Source organism: Talpa occidentalis, unplaced genomic scaffold, assembly GCF_014898055.3.
Source record: "Talpa occidentalis isolate TD23 unplaced genomic scaffold, MPIMG_talOcc4v2.1 talOcc4.14, whole genome shotgun sequence".
Classification (NCBI taxonomy): Eukaryota; Metazoa; Chordata; class Mammalia; order Eulipotyphla; family Talpidae; genus Talpa; species Talpa occidentalis.
Genome location: NW_023601433.1, coordinates 3,044,259 through 3,060,562, shown reverse-complemented (window position 1 = coordinate 3,060,562; position 16,304 = coordinate 3,044,259). Strand labels below are relative to the sequence as shown.

At 53.3% G+C, this 16,304-nt stretch overlaps 1 long non-coding RNA gene across 1 annotated transcript; it reads left to right on the top strand.

Annotated features, from left to right (window-relative positions):
- Positions 1 to 14,144: 14,144 nt before the first annotated feature.
- Positions 14,145 to 15,622, top strand: LOC119245179 (uncharacterized). Its single transcript, XR_005125187.2, has 3 exons — positions 14,145 to 14,289; positions 14,551 to 14,717; positions 15,260 to 15,622. It is a non-coding gene; the product is annotated as an uncharacterized LOC119245179 (long non-coding RNA).
- Positions 15,623 to 16,304: the final 682 nt, after the last annotated feature.

Here is a 16,304-nt window from a genome sequence, read left to right as displayed (position 1 = left end):
GGCAGCAGGCACAGGGCAGGTTCTCTGTCGATTCAGGCACATGAATAGAGGATAGCGCTGGAGCCCTCAGTGGCTTTTTCAGGCTTGAATGCTCTTTCTCCACCGTTGTTGGGGGGGCAAGCCCGCAGGCTGGCAAGGCAGGGAGGCCGGGTACCCGGGAGGCTGGCAGGCCTCCCTGGCCCCTGTGAATCTTTACTTTCTTTGGGCTATCTGGCATTCTCTCATGGTCTTGTCCTCTCATAGTCCTTTCTGCCATCTCTGAGTGATGCTGCCCTTGTAGCCCTGCCCCCTAGGCTCAGATGTGCACACTAGCACGTGCCCATACTCAGGTGTCCATAATCAAGCATGCGTGCCCCACACCTGCACACCTACATTAACAAACTCAAGGCTTCAGGTGAGAACCAAGAGGCCAATGGTGCAAAAACCTCATCATTTACCCTACACCTCTCGTTCTCCCTTAGCTCGCCCCAGCTGAGGGCCTCTTGGGCTCCTCCAACCCTCTGCCCAACAGTGTCCCTCGGATGACTACGCTCACCTGTGGAGCTGCACCTGCAGGGTGTTGGTCTGAGGTTTGGGCTGAGGATGTTGGTTGAGGGAGATGGCAGACACCGTGGGTTTGGATTTGCCTCCTTTACTGGAGGAGTGAGGTGGGGCAAGGGTGGCCTCAGAGAAGCTGTCAAATGCAGGCATTTTCACCCACGGGAGGAGTGAGAAGTTCTGGCTTAAGGTTCTAACACGCCTCCCCCTGAGTGTGCGCTTAGATGCCGCCTTGTGTCTGCGCCATTTGCTCTCGATTTTCCCTGAGCTGCTGCCAGGTCTTCCCGCTGTGACTCTGCTGGGCCTTTGCTCTATTTCTCCCCAATTTCAGAGAGGTCTTTCTATGTGCTTCTCCGTCCGGGGCCCAGATTGCAAGCACCTCCATATGCCACTCGGCTCTGACTGTTCATGGCCTGTCCTCATGGGGTGTGTTCTGTGCGGAATGAGAAAGGCAGAGGCAAAAAGCCATCAGTGTGTCCTTGGGGGTGTCCCCAGGACCGCAGGCCACCTGTGTCCCATCTGGGCCAAGAAAACAACCCAAGTCAGATGTGTAACGGCCGGGAGCTGGGGCGACAGGAAGCGCAGCGCCCTTGGGACCTCTGCTCCCCGCTCCAGGAGCCTGCAGCGGAGGTGAGGAGCCCTCCTGGCTGGGTTTGTACAGAGGCTGTGAAATTCCTCCTGAGCTCAGCAGGACGTGGCATTTGGACGCCGGGTGAGCAGAACATTCCAGACCCACCCAGAATGAGGCATGAGGGAAGCCAGTCATGGTTGGGGGCGGGGGGAGGTGCGGATCCTAAGTCAGACCTTTTGAGCAGGACCCTTGCTGAAACTCAGCCAGGCAGGGGGCCCTTCTCACCTGGAGAAAAACACCCGAGGTCCCAGTTCCAGGGCGTGGGGGGAGAGAGGCCTCCTGCTGCCTGCCCTTATGTGCGTAACACGTGAAAGCTACGCTTCGAGTTGATAATGGTGCTCACACATGTGGGCACACAGCTCATAGTCTGCATGAGTTCGCAGTTTGTGGGGGGGAACTGGTTACATAGCAGCAATTTCCTATGGCTCGGGCCAGGAAGGTTCTAAGTGCAGGCTCTGGTCTCATGGTTCTTCAAGGTAGATCCGAGGAAACTCAGGCCCGGAGACCATCCTTAGCACCTGCCTGCTCCCAGACCAGAACGTCTCCACTGCCAGAACTTAACAAGATGGGGGACTGAGCACCCCAGGGGATCCCTCAACAGTGGGACAGGGGCTGGCAGAGTCATTCCAGCCCCATCCTGGGTGCCAGAGTGGGAACTGATTCTGAGCACACTCTGCACGGCTCCTGGGGGGACCCCTCAGATGGACCTCATGGTGGAGCCCAATGTGAGACCTGCACAGTCTTGCACATTCATGTCCCTTCCCCACGCCTCACTGGGGGCCTCAGCTGAGCCACCCGCACCCAGGGGCTTGTCCGTGCTGTGCTCGGGGCCGGGGCCTTGGAAGTTCTGAGTGTTAATTCCATGGTACTCTCTCGGGGCCCAGTGACTCCAGACTAGGGGGTAGGGGGACTCTTAGAGGGACGACCTGGCCAACTAGCTGGCCACCGAGCTGGCCGATCTGCTCCCTGGGTCACTCTGACAGATCACAGACCCTTTCAGGAGAGTCTCATTCCCACGCTGCAAAAACCAGGCCCGCCTCATAGCAGGCGACAGATAGGTGAGCTCCCAGTGACAATGAGCTAGTTTTTAGCTGAAGCCAGAAACCATCTGCATGTTCGGAGCGGGGCCTAGGAGCAGATCCTCCCAGTTCCTCCTGTGCGGCCTCGCTGGGCTCACATGTCCAGTGAGTCCCAGGGGAGCAAAGTCATTTGCATGGATAAATTCTGACTGTGGTTTTTCAAATCAGTGCTTCTTTGTGTCCCTCCCAGGGCCGTGCACACAGTAGGAGCTCAATAAATAGGTGTTTATTTACTGAAGTCCTCCAGAGCCCCTGAATTCACAAACAGAAGCCAGAGTCTATGTCTCCTCCTCACAGCCAGGCCTGGCCCGTTGGACACACAGATGACCATTCACTGCGGCTCCCTCCGGGCACTGTCCTGGCTCCAGGCAGGGCTGCTGAAAGGGGGCCATTCTCTCTCTTCACAAGGACCTCAGACACTTCACAGCGAGAATATTTTTCTCAACTGCCTCACCTGACCTCTAGGCCTAACAGGCAGCAGGCAAAGCCCACAGAGGGTCTGGCCCACGGGCCTCCCTATGCAGGACTCCCTCGGCTCCCTGACTTCCCATCAGCCAAGGGCGACATCCTGAGACTCTGGAAAAGTTCAGAAGACATGACATTCCCCACTGCCCCTCCAGCCTGGGGTGGTCTCCACCGGAAGTCAGGAAGCAACTTCCTGTGGCCAGCATACGTGGGCCACATCCTTCCTCTGCCCCCAACCACCCCTCCCCACAGCAAGGGTCAGGGCTCCCTGGTCTCCGGTTGTAACAAAAGTACTGATTGGCTGCTGTGAGGATTCTGGAGAGTGCTGGGGAGGGAAGGTGCTGCCAGCCAACCCCCCGGAAATATGCCCACTGAGTCAGCTGGGGGTGGCTGGTGGAGAAGATGGTGGTGTCTGGGTGTGTGTGTGCAAGGAAGATGGAGCAGAAGGTGCTCTGGGGTTTCCTGAGAGATCCAGAACCGCTGCTCTCACTGCTGAGAGCAGTTTTAGAAGGGCGTCCATTGGAGCCACCAGGGCCAACGCTGTCCCTTGGTCTAGCTGACAGTCAAGAGCTTGGATTTGGGGGTGAGCTGGCCCAGGTAAGCTGGGTCAGGTCAGAAACTACTTCCTCATCTGCAGAAAGGTGGCATCTCCTACTGCCACACGGGGGATGGGTCAGGCCCCGCACAGTGAGGGCTGGGCAGGTGTGGCCACCATGGGCAAAGACCAGGGCATGCAGGAGCGACAGCGGCCCTGCCAGGCTGGAGATGGGGGACAGGTGGAATGTCAGGGGGATGGGCTGTAAAGACAGAGTGGGGGTCATGTCCTGCTGTGGCAGGTGAGAAGTTTGTGTCAGCAGAACAGTCGAGAATGGAGAGGACGTGGCAGGATAGCCTTGTGCTGGACGCAGCCAGTCCTGCCCCTCCCTGCCCGCTCAGCAAGCGGGTCAGCTTCCTCCCTCCTGCCCTCTGGACATGAACGTGAAATCTTGCTCGAATTTGCTGAGTGAAAATAGCAGGACTCAGCGAGAAACTGCGAGTCTGACGTCATGCTAACCTCAGCTGAGTGCTGGGTTTTCACACGTGTTTCTTCTCACTTCCCTGAGTGAGGCTTTTTCTTTCTCCCCAAAGTGATCTTTGCCAACCCCCAAAGGGGATCCATAGGGAATGAGGGCACCCCCGTAGCTGGCAGGCAGTGAACTGCTCAGTAGGGGAAGCTGAGGCCAGTGGAGAGTCATGGGCCAAGGCCTGGCCTGGTGGGCAGGTGCCCCGAGGCAGAGCCCTGCCTGCCTGGTTCACCTGGTTGCTCTAATGCTTGGGGTGGTACCTGGCACACAGCAGGTGCTCAATAAATGAGTCTCAGTGGAGAAGTGAGTGGAGCGACTGCCAGCAGGGTCAAGGCACTGTGTGCATGCTGGAAGGTGGAGGAGGCACCCACGTCCACTGCCCCACCCCCATGGAGCACCCCCATCCATGCTCTGGGCAGAGGTGACCTGATCAGTCACCTTCAAGGACTCCACAGGTGGCAGATGTTTGAGAAACCTACCGGCTGGGTTTCATCCATGGGAGGCCTGCGAGGCCCCAGGAGCTGGCAGAGCTTGCCCCCCACCTCTGCCAGGAGCCCTCAGCCAGCAGCATGTCCCCTCCCCAGCGGTCAGGACACACGGTTCCAGGCGCAGGACCCGGGAGGTCTGGAGCAGGGCAGGCTCCCGAGGCTGCGAACAAGGGCGGGCTTTGTGCTGGGGCGATGGCAGCAGCCCTGCAAGCCCCCTTGTCCCGGCCCCCCAGGTCCTGCCTCGCCAGCCAGCCGCTGAGCATTCCTGTGACCGCTGCATCTTGGCCCCTCACCCTCCCCTTCCTCTCCAGGGAGAAAAGAGGAGAAAAGTGTCCAGACTCCATCCCGGGGATGCAAATTATCCACCAACCGGGAGACCTGAGTGTGATCTTGCTTTTCACGGAGCAGGTGGAAAGGCCCACTCGGGACCCCTTGGCTGCTGCCCCCACTGGAGGGGCCCAACATGCTTCCAGTGAGGGTCCTCCTCTTGGTGGCAACCCCCCAAGGCCCCTAGGGAGTGAGATCTGGGTGTCCTGCAGGCTCAGAGCCACCAGATCCTCCTGGGCAAGGAAAAGCAGGGCAGTGCTCACCCCTAGGCCCTGGGTTCTCAGATTCTCATCCCAAGAGGCCGTCCCAAGCTACACCCACCCGATGCTCCCAACCCCGGGCCCCAGCCTCCCAGATCCCTGCCTCTCCCTGGACCTGACTGGGCTCCACCTGATGCCAGAGCCTGGTCAGCTGGCCTGGGGAAGGGAGTCCTTGGAATGTTCACCAGCATTCTCCCCAGGCGGCAACATGGGCATGCCTGGCACAGCCTCCAGGATGGTGCCTCCTCCTAACCAGCAATTTCAAGGACTTGACCTCAAGAGAGGAGTGTGGATGTGGGCAGGGAGGGTTGTTGCTGACCATACAGAGCAGCCAGGGGCAGGTGCAAGGCCAGAGATAGGCTGTCTCGTGGACATTGCCAGGCATGGACATGAGACAAGTAATGCTCTATCGTCAACAGTGGCTCATAGGGATGCCAAGTGTGGTCTCAGCATCAGAGCTCCCAGCTGGGGGCTGAGGGAGGCTCATGCTCAGGTCACACAACACATACAGGGCCCGCGGGAGGCCACACGAGGTGGCACCAGCAGCACTTACTGCAGGCCACGACAGACAGACATTTTAAAAGGCAAAATGAAGACAGTGGCAGAAACAGAAGAGGGGCCAGAAGACACACTAGAGACGCAAGATAAGTAGGTGGTCAAAAGAAAACTGTCGATAACATCGGTCATTATTTTGAATGGCAAAAATCGAAACTTAACATAGAAAGTTTGCCAGGTTTGGTTAAAAACATGTGCATTCCTCAGAAAGTGATAGGTGTAATATGCACAAACTGCCAGAACATAAACGAGAAAGATGAAAATTAAAGAGTAAAAAAGATACACTTCCGCCCCCAAACAGTGGGGTGTCTATTAAACGCCAAGAGAAAAAGTGTGATTGAGGACATCAATAACCACATAATTATCAAAGTAGCAGCCCACCACGAAGCTCTCACACTGGAATAATGAGTTTAGCACCCACTTTCATAAAACGAAAGTTCTAGAATTCCCAGAAGAAACGTTTACGTCCTTAATCATGACAGACCATTTTTATTATACTTTTCTCAGTAACTGCTAGAGCAAGTAGACAAAAATTTCATAAGGACAGGATATTTTAATAAAATAGTTAACTTTCATCTATGGAAATAGGAAATATAGAGGACCAGATACCCTGCTCTTGTCTGTACTTTTCCAGAACACACAAAATATTTGCAAAAATGTTTGTTTATTAGACACGAAGCGAATCATCCTAAAAACCAGAATCATTTTATTATAAGCCCTACGCTCGCCATTAAGATAGAAGTCAGGGGCCTCCCCGGTGGCGCAGCGGTTGAGCACTGGGTTGCGAAGCTGCCCGCAGCCTCTGCAGTGCTGGTTTGATCCCCAGCTGCTCCCCGGCCACCAGCGGAGGGTCCCACATGGCGCGCAGACCTCTCCTGCCGCCCGCTGCTCCCCTCAGCAGTGTCCTTCGGTCCTTCTGCCTGCTCTGCTCCCCGCTCTGGCTCTGGTGAATTCTCTCACCCTCCCGCGCTTCTGACTGTACCCAGTGCTTGTATAAACAAAACAAACAAACAAACAAACAAATAAATAAAACATGCCTCTATTAAAAAAAATTAAAAAAAAAAGATAGAAGTCAGGAAAGAAAACACAGTACTGTGTGTTTTTGGAAACATTCCAACAAGCTTCTAGATAACCCGTGGACTTCATGAAAATAAAAAGAGGGCATGAGAGATGATTTAGAACTGAGCGACACTGAAGACGTTGTACGTCAAAACTTAGGTGGGCCCTTCTCTGGTCTCCTTCACGAGCCAGGCCGCGCCCAGCTATTAGGGGGGCAGTGCATGGAGCCCCTCCAGGGTGACCTGGCACCGGCGTCACAGCCCAGGAGCAGCGAGGACGCCTCTGAGCAAGGCGTGGCTCTGCGTGGGGTCACCTCCATGAGAGGAAGAGCTTGGCAGGGGGTGCTGAAGCCCGAACGGGCACCAAGCACAGGGGTGCCTGATGGGCAGCGCAGAGCTCACACCCAGACTCACACTAATGCCGCTGATTCCAACCAACGCCAAGGATTTATTCTCGTTTCCCTCTCCCCGCTAGCCGTGGCTCACATTGTCCTCGGTCTGGTGACACGTGTGACCTGTCTCTCTAGACACCAGCTCCCCAGCACCCTGTTGGCATCTGACACGCCGTGCCATTTTTTTTTTGTCCTCAACTTGAAACTTCTATAAATGGGCCCTTATATTTTTAAAATTCGTGAAAAAAGCCTTATAGGATGTATGGACATTTTATTGCCTAACATGCTTATATTAGAAAAGAAGACTGAAAATTAGCCTGCAAGGGCCCGAGACATTTGAGAAAGGAAAGCAGAACAAACACAAACAAAAGAAGGCAGCCACGGTGACGAAGGTGTTGGCAAAGTCATAGTCACCTTTTACCGAGTGTGACTCGATGCCACCCACTCGGGGCCATTCTCTCATCTAGCAGAGCTTAAGGTTTGCATGACCTCCTACTCAACAATTCTCCCCCAGAAACTCCTCCACGTGGCCTGAGAGAGTGTGAGGAATGTTCTTGGCAGTGTGCCTTGTAATAGCCAAAAGTGAAAGCAAGTCAAAGGCCCATCGACAGAACAGACGGCCGTGTGGGGAGCTGTCTTACCCTGGACCCGGCAGGTCAGGGAGCATGACCGGGCCACAGCCACACGCTTCCCCTCAGTTGGCTCTCACGGTCACAGAGATGAGTGACAATAGCTAGTGGGGCTGATGGAACAGAGGTGCCCTCTGTCCTTCCAGCCGTTGCTACGCCGGCCTCTCCATGTTTATCGTCTTTCCCTGTGGGGGATCCTCTTCCAGGTCCTCAAATATTCATTCTCCTTGCAATTAAGTGACTGTTGGCTTCTCCAGCCCATTCCTGTGTGTCTGAACCCCCAAGTGTGGATACAGTTTGGGATCATTTCCAGAACACTCTCCAGCCCCCATAACACCAATGGATGACACCAAACATAATTCGTGATTCGGATTTGTTTTTTTCTGACACAGGTAAAAATTGCTATTTTTTTCAAGGTGGAAAGTGAAAACAAAGAAGCTGGAATAACCCAAGGAGGGCGAAACCTCTAGCGTGCTGCTTGCGGGAAGACAGCGCTGTGCCCCTGAGCGTGCCGCTCCTGCCTCGTGCCACGCCGAGCTCGGCCTCTGGGCTGCAGGCTCAGGGGCTCACTGTGGGGGGAACACCCTCTCCCAGCCCTCCTGCCCACTGGCTGTGAACTCTGTACTCTCCCAGGAGCACGGGAGACGTGGCCAGCGCTGCTGACTGCATCTGCAGCAGAGAGACATGTTCACTTCCTGAAATATTCTGAAAAGCTTCATTTGAATGTGGTCTTCGCCCTATTAGCTTTCCTTGTGACTTGGAATGACATTTCTATATTTTTACACAAGGGTCACATTTAGATTTCTAACCACCCTCAGAAAAGAGGTTTTTGTGAATCTAAAAATTCTCAAGCGTGTTGTTTCAGGGACTGGAAACAACATTTCTCTAAATGGTTTCTTTAAAAGCAGACATAAATCAACACCACTTTACTGGGTACAAAAATACTGATGCAACTAATGGATTAAGTTATTTGCAGATTGCAGCAGGCTAAATTTGTCCTTAAAAATCGACTCATCCCCAAATATGGGTTTCTCTATAGTACTGAAAAATAAAGTTATTTTTGAATTTAATGTAACCCAAATGTCAGAGGTCCCTGTGTCCATCTCATTCTGTTCCTTTTCTGTGGCCTCACTACAGTGACAGAATACAACTTCTCCCGGGGTAACATTAATATTGCATAAAATTTTAAAGGATAAGAAAAAATTTACCAAACATTTTTTGTGGCCTCCCTCCCTCCCCTTTCTTACTTGCTCATGATTATTAATCATTCTCAAATATATGGGATTGTTGGAAAAGTCGTGACGTATTTTTCCTGCTGTCTTCAAGCAAAAATGCATCATGACGTTTCCCACAACCCAATATTTGTAACATGATCTGCTACTTTATGGATATTTTTGTGCTACATCCTTTATTTTATGGCAAATTTCCCCTCCCCCATCTCTCAGTGTCAAGTCAATCCCTGCTATCTTGTCTCTCGAGTCTCCTGAAAGGTGAGGGTGATCTCTGCCTCTCTGTAGCGTACTGAATGCCATTCTAGAAACTTCAGGAGTACATCTTCACCTCTCTGTGGATATAAGACTCGCCTCGCCTTCCCCAACACCAAATTCTAGTGGCCTTTCCACCACCACATTCACCCCCTTCCCTCAAGCCCCTTCCCTGCTCTTCTGCAACTCTATTTTTCATACAGTAAGAGTTATTTTTGTTGTGATTTCTTAAATTTGCTTTGATGATTTATAGTCCACATGGGACATTTGATAATTTTCTCCTTCTGACTTATTTCACTCAGCATTATCACTTCAAGTTCCATCCTTGTTGTCCCAAAAGGCAAGACTTCCTCCTTTTTCACAGCTGAATAGTATTCCACTCAGTATAAATATACCATGTGTCCACCATGGGCATTTAGATTGTTTCACTTTCTTGGCTATTGTGAACATGCTACTATGAACAGGGGTGCATACAGTTTTTCAAATTACTGTTTTCATTTTCTTTTAAAGATTTATTTATTTATTTATACAAGATTCACGGGAGGGTGAGAGGATTCACCAGAGACAGAGTGGGGAGCAGTACAGGCAGACTGACTGAAATACAGGGCAGTGGGCGAGACAGGAGAGGTCTGCCGCGCCATGTAGGACCCTCGCTGGTCGGCTGGGATCGAACTGGTGCTGCAGAGACTGTGGACAGCTTCGTAGCGCTGCACTCAACCCGCTGCACCACCCGGGGAGGTCCTGTTTTCACATTCTTCAGATGAATACCTGCAAGAGGCATTACAGGGTTGTGTGGTATTTTCATTTTCAGATTTGTAAAGAATCTTCATTCCATTTTCCAGAAGAACTGCACCAACTGACCTTCCCACTGATGGTGAAAGAGTTCTTGTCACACCCTCACCAACACACATGGTGCCCAGGCTTTTTTGACACAGCCATTCCATGCTTGTTTTGTCCCCACAAAGACTGTGAGTTGGTGCATTATGCCTCTTCAAAAGGGGAGTCATTGGGCTTCCCTGGTGGCACAAGGGGTTAAGCACTGAACTATGAAGCAATCCTCAGCCTCTGCAGCACAAGTTCGATCCTCGGCCGGCCAGGGAGCAACCCACATGGCGCAGCAGACCTCTCCTGACTCGCCCACTGCTCCCCTCAACAGTGTATTTCAGTCAGTCTGCCTGTTCTGTTCCCCGCTCTGTCTCTGGTGAGTCCTCTCACCCCCAGTACCTCTGGCCTATACCCCAGCTCTTGTATGCATAAATAAATAAATCTTTTTTTTAAAAAAAAGGGTGGGGGGAGTCGTTTAATGCTTAGAGACGTGAAATAGTCGCCTATGGCCCATGAGTTATGTTAAGACAGTCCTTGGTTCTGTGGGGTAAGCGGCCCTGGTGGATCTTCACACTAGTTTATCAGGGAGGGAAACACAAAGGGGACCGCGGGCAGGGACACACCTTTGCTGGAGCATCCCAGACAGACCTGGGCGGTGGATGAACGTAGAGCTGTAACTTGGAGACAGATCCCCTGGTTCTGGACCACCTCTGCTCCCCAGCAGTGGGTTTGGGGCAGCCTCGCCCGCCTCTCAGTCCTGGCGGCTCTCCACTGCGGGCGCCCTGAGGCTGGCCTGGGCTGGAGGTTAGCTGTCTGCTTTCTATTCGGTGCTCTCTGGCTCATATTTTCGGAGAGCAAATCAGTTTGCTTTCTTATTACAAATACTTCATCTTCCTTCACATAAATGCTGGTGAAGATGAAGTTATATGTCCCCAGAGGGAGTTTATTCTCCATGCCAAGCCACAGTTCCGCTTGTGTGGCCCAAAAAGTGGCAGTTTTCATCTCCCGATGACAGCAATTAGAGACGAATGTAGGGGCGGGGCAGGCGCTGAGCCAGGGATCATCATCAAGACCCCCCCAAACCTCAGCCAGATTTGGGGTCCTCTTCTTGAGCAGTTTCCAAGGCCCGTGGCGCCTAGGCTGCTCTCCGGCCTGCCCGTGCATTTGTTCGTTTAACCCTCGAGCAACGCCATGGAGTTGTTATTCCCATTTCACACTTGAGCAAAGCGAGGCAAGGAAAGGGGCGATCCTGGCCGAGGAGAAACCAACCACAGTCCCAGAATCTGCTCCCAGGTAGGCCCATCTGTTGGCCAGACTGGAGACAAGAGTGGATTTTTGACCAAACAACCCCCTCCTCAGACCCCAGGGTGACTTTCCTGGGCTGGATGGAACATAGTCAGCGGAGAAACATCCTCTCCTCTGCCTCACCTTGGCCTCCTCCTCTTCAGGGGCCCCTTTCCTGCCCTGCAGGGGTTAGTGGGGACCACTGGTCTCCTGGGGCTCCTGACTTTGGTCTTGAACTCACCCCCAGACCCCTGAGTTGGGAGGCAGGCACCCCCAAAGCACAAGCCCTACCCCAAGTGTGGGAAGGTTCCCAGCTGAGAGCTTGCAGCACCACCGCCTTAGCTATCCCACCTGCCAACCCTCCGCTGGGCACAGCCCTCGCAGACTCAGACGAAGAGGGAGGCCTGGGGCCCGTCTCCTTCCCCAGGCTCACTGTCCACCTCACCCCTCCTCTGTTCTCCCTCCCTCCCCTCCTCCTCTTGCCATTCCTCGGGGTCCTCTGGCCTGCCGTCCCTCCAGGGAGCCTCCCCCCAGCCCAAGGGCTTCTTTCTTCTTTGGGTTGACGTGGCCATTACTGTCTCCCCAAAGCAGAAGCTTTGGCCTATTCTACCCCAGTTGGTTGAGCCCATCCCCCCTTCCCCAACGAAGTCTCCTGAGGCAGGAACTGAACATACTCTGCCTCCCCACTGCAGCCCCCCACTGCAGCCAGAGCAGGCCCCAGTCGGGGCCGAAGTCATAAAAGCTTCTTGGGTTGACCTGAAGGTGCTCCTTGTGACCGGAGCTTCCGTCCCTTCCTCTTAGCCCCCAGGCCTCACTCCCCAAGACCCACTGCTCAATGTCTCCCGGGGGGTCAGGGCCCCCTTCTCCTTGGGTAGTCGACCAAGATTTGTGCCTGGGAGGCCCAGGGCACTGTGGGTCAGCGGGTGAGGCCACAGCCGAGGCTGGCATTGGCTGATAATGATGAGATTACACATGAATGTTTTCTCTCCAAACACCAGGCCGCAGCCATCCTCGGCATAAGGCGGACCCGGGCGCTTCTCTGCAGCTGACGGGCTCGGGTCAGGGAAAGCAGGTTTTACGACTGTTTACAGGAAAAGGGAGAAGCTCCAGGGAGCCCAAGAAAGACCTTCTGTTGGGGGACCAGAGGGGCTGAGGCATCCACAGGGGCTGGGCCGCATCCCTGGTCAGTTCCCAGCCAGGGCAACAGGTCACAGAGAAGAGCCTGTTCTTCAGGTAAACAATATGAGGTATTTGCCATTGAGAGGCGCCTTTGTAACCAACGCTGTCCAAGCGCCAACCCCATAACCGGGAGGTGGTTGAGATGGGGGGATCCAAGGGCGTGGCACAGAGGGGTCATTCGACCGGGACTTCACAATCACACACTAGTGAAGCTCTTCATACAGTCACCACAGAGCTGCCAGGATGGACCGAAGAGGACAATCGTCCCCAGTGTCCTGGGGCAGACCACAGGCCACTATGAAGTAATGTGGTTTCTAAACCCGATCATTCTTGAGACAGGCACAATCCTACTATATTGCATCCTCATGAAAACATGACTTTATGTCAATATTTTAAATACTCTGATTTCCAAGAAGCAAAGACGCCTCCCTAGCAATGAGCACACCTGGGGGCCAGATCTTGGTCTCTGACACGGCTCCCACTGAAAGGCGCCCAGGATCCCCAAAGAGAAACTGTTTCCAAGCCTGAACCCCAAATATTCATTTCACGTCACAGGAATCTTCAAACCCAGCAGAGGCCAGACCTCTCTTGATCTCTCAGTCCTAAGAGCCCCTATCCAGACCTTGCCCTCTCTCCAGAGGAGTGGAAGGAAAGTCTCTTCTACGGTTCTAGTCCACACTGGGGCACCAGTCACATGACCAAACACTTGGCCGACTCCTTCGGATTTTGATACCTTGGAGAAAGCCCAGGTTTTGCTTAGGATGCAAACTGAGAATGCCTGCATAAACCAGGCGCCTCCCCACCATCCTGACCCCTTCTGTCCTCATTGCCTTCATTCTCTCCGCTTTCTCTCAACATTTATGGGGTGCTGGCTCCCATGTTTAGGTTCTAACCCAAGCCTCTTCTCTGATATGGAGAACTCAAGACCTTTGTAGTCAACGACATCCTTGACAACTGCTTCCCAGAGGAAGCTCAAAGTCACCAGTGGCAGATCCAAACTCTTCACCTTCTCATCCTAAACTCATTCTTCTCCAGGATCCCCTGATGGAGCAGCACCAGGCAATTGCAGAAGCCAGACCCTGCCTCTGAGGTGTCCGTCCAGGCAGCTGCCCCTGCCATCTCCATGTCAACACCAGAATAGCGTCCACGTCCACCACAGCCAGCTCCAGGAATAGCCAATGGGTCTTCTCAAAATGAAAATCATAAAGTCCCACCCTCCCCTGGAATCCTCCTAGGTGAAGGGTGGGGGAGGGAAGAACCTTCTAGAACCACCTAGCTAACTTCCGTTTATCCTTCAACTCTAGCTGACATCTCTTCCTACGTGACCAGTCTCTGCACCTCACATTTCTTGGCACAAGAGCTCACTAGAGCTGGGTTGAAGTTGACAGGTCTGGGAAAGAGAACTTCTGTGGCAAGGACATGGATTTAGAGCTGGGACAAACTGAATAAAGAATATGAAGTGGTGAGGGAGAAACGGCCTCCCCAAAGCAGATGGGAGACGGACCTTCCAGGCAGGGCTTGTCAACCCTGTACCCCAAAAGGAAGACATGCGTGGTCAAGCCAAAGGGTCTTCAAAATCAACAAATAGCCCATGGGTCCTCCTGGCCAGAGCATTCAGCATCACGTGCACTTCCTCAGTCTGTGGTACATGTGAGCTGCAGAGCTGTGCGCTGGGGAGGGACAGGCAAGAGCAACTTGGTTGGAACCTGGGTGTGACCAGAGGACAGAGTCTGGGCATAATTTCCGATCTCACAGGGTCTTCATACATCCTCAGAGCTCCAGCCTGCCACTTCTCGGAGTGCGGCCTGGTACATTTTCCAAAGATGCTGTGACAGCATCTCCCAGCCTTTCCCTCCTTACTGTGACTTTGACACACAAGCTATGTCACAGTAGGCATGTGACTGCAGCTGGTCTTTTGGGACACTCGCTTCAGGGCCCTGGGTCACCAGGCAAGAAGCCCAGGGTTCTCTGACTCCACGCTCCCAAGAGAGGCAGATGTGAGCGTAGTCACTCCACCTTCATGTCCCAGCAGGTGAGGCCCCACACAGCATGGGGCAGAGACAAGCTGTCTCTGCTGTGGCCTGTCCACTCCTAGGCCCAGGAACTATGGGCAGAGGAAAATGTCACTGAGGGTGCCGGGTTTGAGGTGGTCAGTTATGCAGCAACAGAAACCCCATGCACAGGTGTTCATAGATGTTATGCCAAAAACGGGGAAAGGGTTCATGTGATTAATGTTCTAGAAAGTGCTTCTTTACACAAATTTCAAGTAAAACAGGCTTTTCTCTTCCCACAGGGCTCCTTGCTTTTAATAGGTAATGTGTACGGAGATTCTCCAAGGGTGCCTTGGGGCCTGGCGTTCCTGTCCACGGCAGCAGAAGGCTGATGGGCCAGGCCCAGTCCCACAGAGAAGCCATCTAAGACCCCAAAAGCATCAAGAGACCTCCAGGCACAGCTGGGCAGGTCGGAGCCCAGGTGCCCTGATGCCTGGCTGGGGGCTGGTCTTCAGGGCTGGGCTGCTCCAGGGCCTCCTTGTCAGGCCTGTGGGCTGAGCAGAGTCAGATGGAGTCCCTGGCTTTCACGCCCTCAGCCTCTCCTCCCTGCTTCCTTCCTCACTTTTACCTGCACCTGCGCCTAGTTTTTCTGTGAGAGCCCCTGCCCCCTCCACGGGCAGCTGGAGAGACAAGGGAGAGGCAGGAGTGGGCTGCCCCAGCCCTGTCCCCCGCCTTCCCTGCCCCCAGTGCACTCACTGCCCACCTCCACCGCCTACCTCAGCCCCTCACAGCTGGGCCGCCTCGAGAGAGCAGAGCGAGAGAGCAGCTCCTCTGTCCTGAACACTGCCTGTTGTGCCCCCAGGAGCTGCTGGCTCCTCCTCCTCCCCCCGGCCCGGTTGGAAGAGGAACACAACCCTCCCTTGTCCCTCCTCTTGATATTTCCAGTAAAAGCACCTCGAACACAATCTCTCTGCCACAGCCCTAATTATGTGTGAAATCATTTTTTTTTAGCTCAAAACCAAAGCAAACAAGCGCACACAGAGAAGCCCATTCTCCGAGGCCCAGGAGGAGCGGCCTGGCTCCTGTCGGGTTACCTCAGGCCTGCACAGAGCCCGCTGTGTTCCGCAAGCTGCGCCTGGCCAAGGTGCCTCCCAGGCCTGACCAGGAGGCAGGCCACCCCCCGGGGAAGAGCGGCCTCAGTGCTACATTCTCTTCACGGGCTCACAGAGCCTCACACAGCCGGGTGGACCATGAGGCCACAGGAAAGCCCTTTTTGAAAAAAGTGGGGTTCTGGTGGGGTGCAGAGAGCTTTCCCCAGAATACCAGGATGGCTCTCCCAATGCAGTCAAATAAGTTTTTACCTCTGATGACTCTGTGTGTGTGTGTATGTGCGTGTGTGCATGTGCGAAACACAGAGAGGGAGAAATATATTATCGTATTTATCACAAACCATAAGACTCAAGTTTTTAAGGGAAAATTACGTTTGGGGGAACGGTGTCCTTGGCATGACAGCTTTTTAACACTCACTCTCTTTGGATGAGAGGGGTGGTAATAGCAGCAGCTGGGGCCTATTTTGATAAATGTATAAGTTGCATAAACATATGAAAGATCTTCATAACCAGTATCTCCCAAATGATCAACTCATGAAGCTAAAATGGCATTGCCTGAAGTTAAAAAACTGAAATGGTAATATTGTGGAGATTTCTATTACTGAATGAACTAAATATAATATTTTGTCATAATCTCCTTCTGTTACTCAATTATCTTTGATCAGACTTCCACAAGACCTTTGCATTATCTTTCTTTTTTTAAAAAAAAATTTTTTTTTAATTTTATTTTGTGTAGAAGAACTATTGGGGTACAGGCCAGAGGTACGGGGGGTGAAAAGATTCACCAGAAACAGAGTAGGGAACAGAACAGGCGGATCTACTGAAATACACTGCTAAGAGGAGCAGCGGGGAGACAGGAGAGGTCTGCTGCCCTGTGTGTCATCTCCCTGGCTGGGGATTGAACTCAGGCCATCTCAGTGATAGCCTATGTGAGACTTGACAACTAG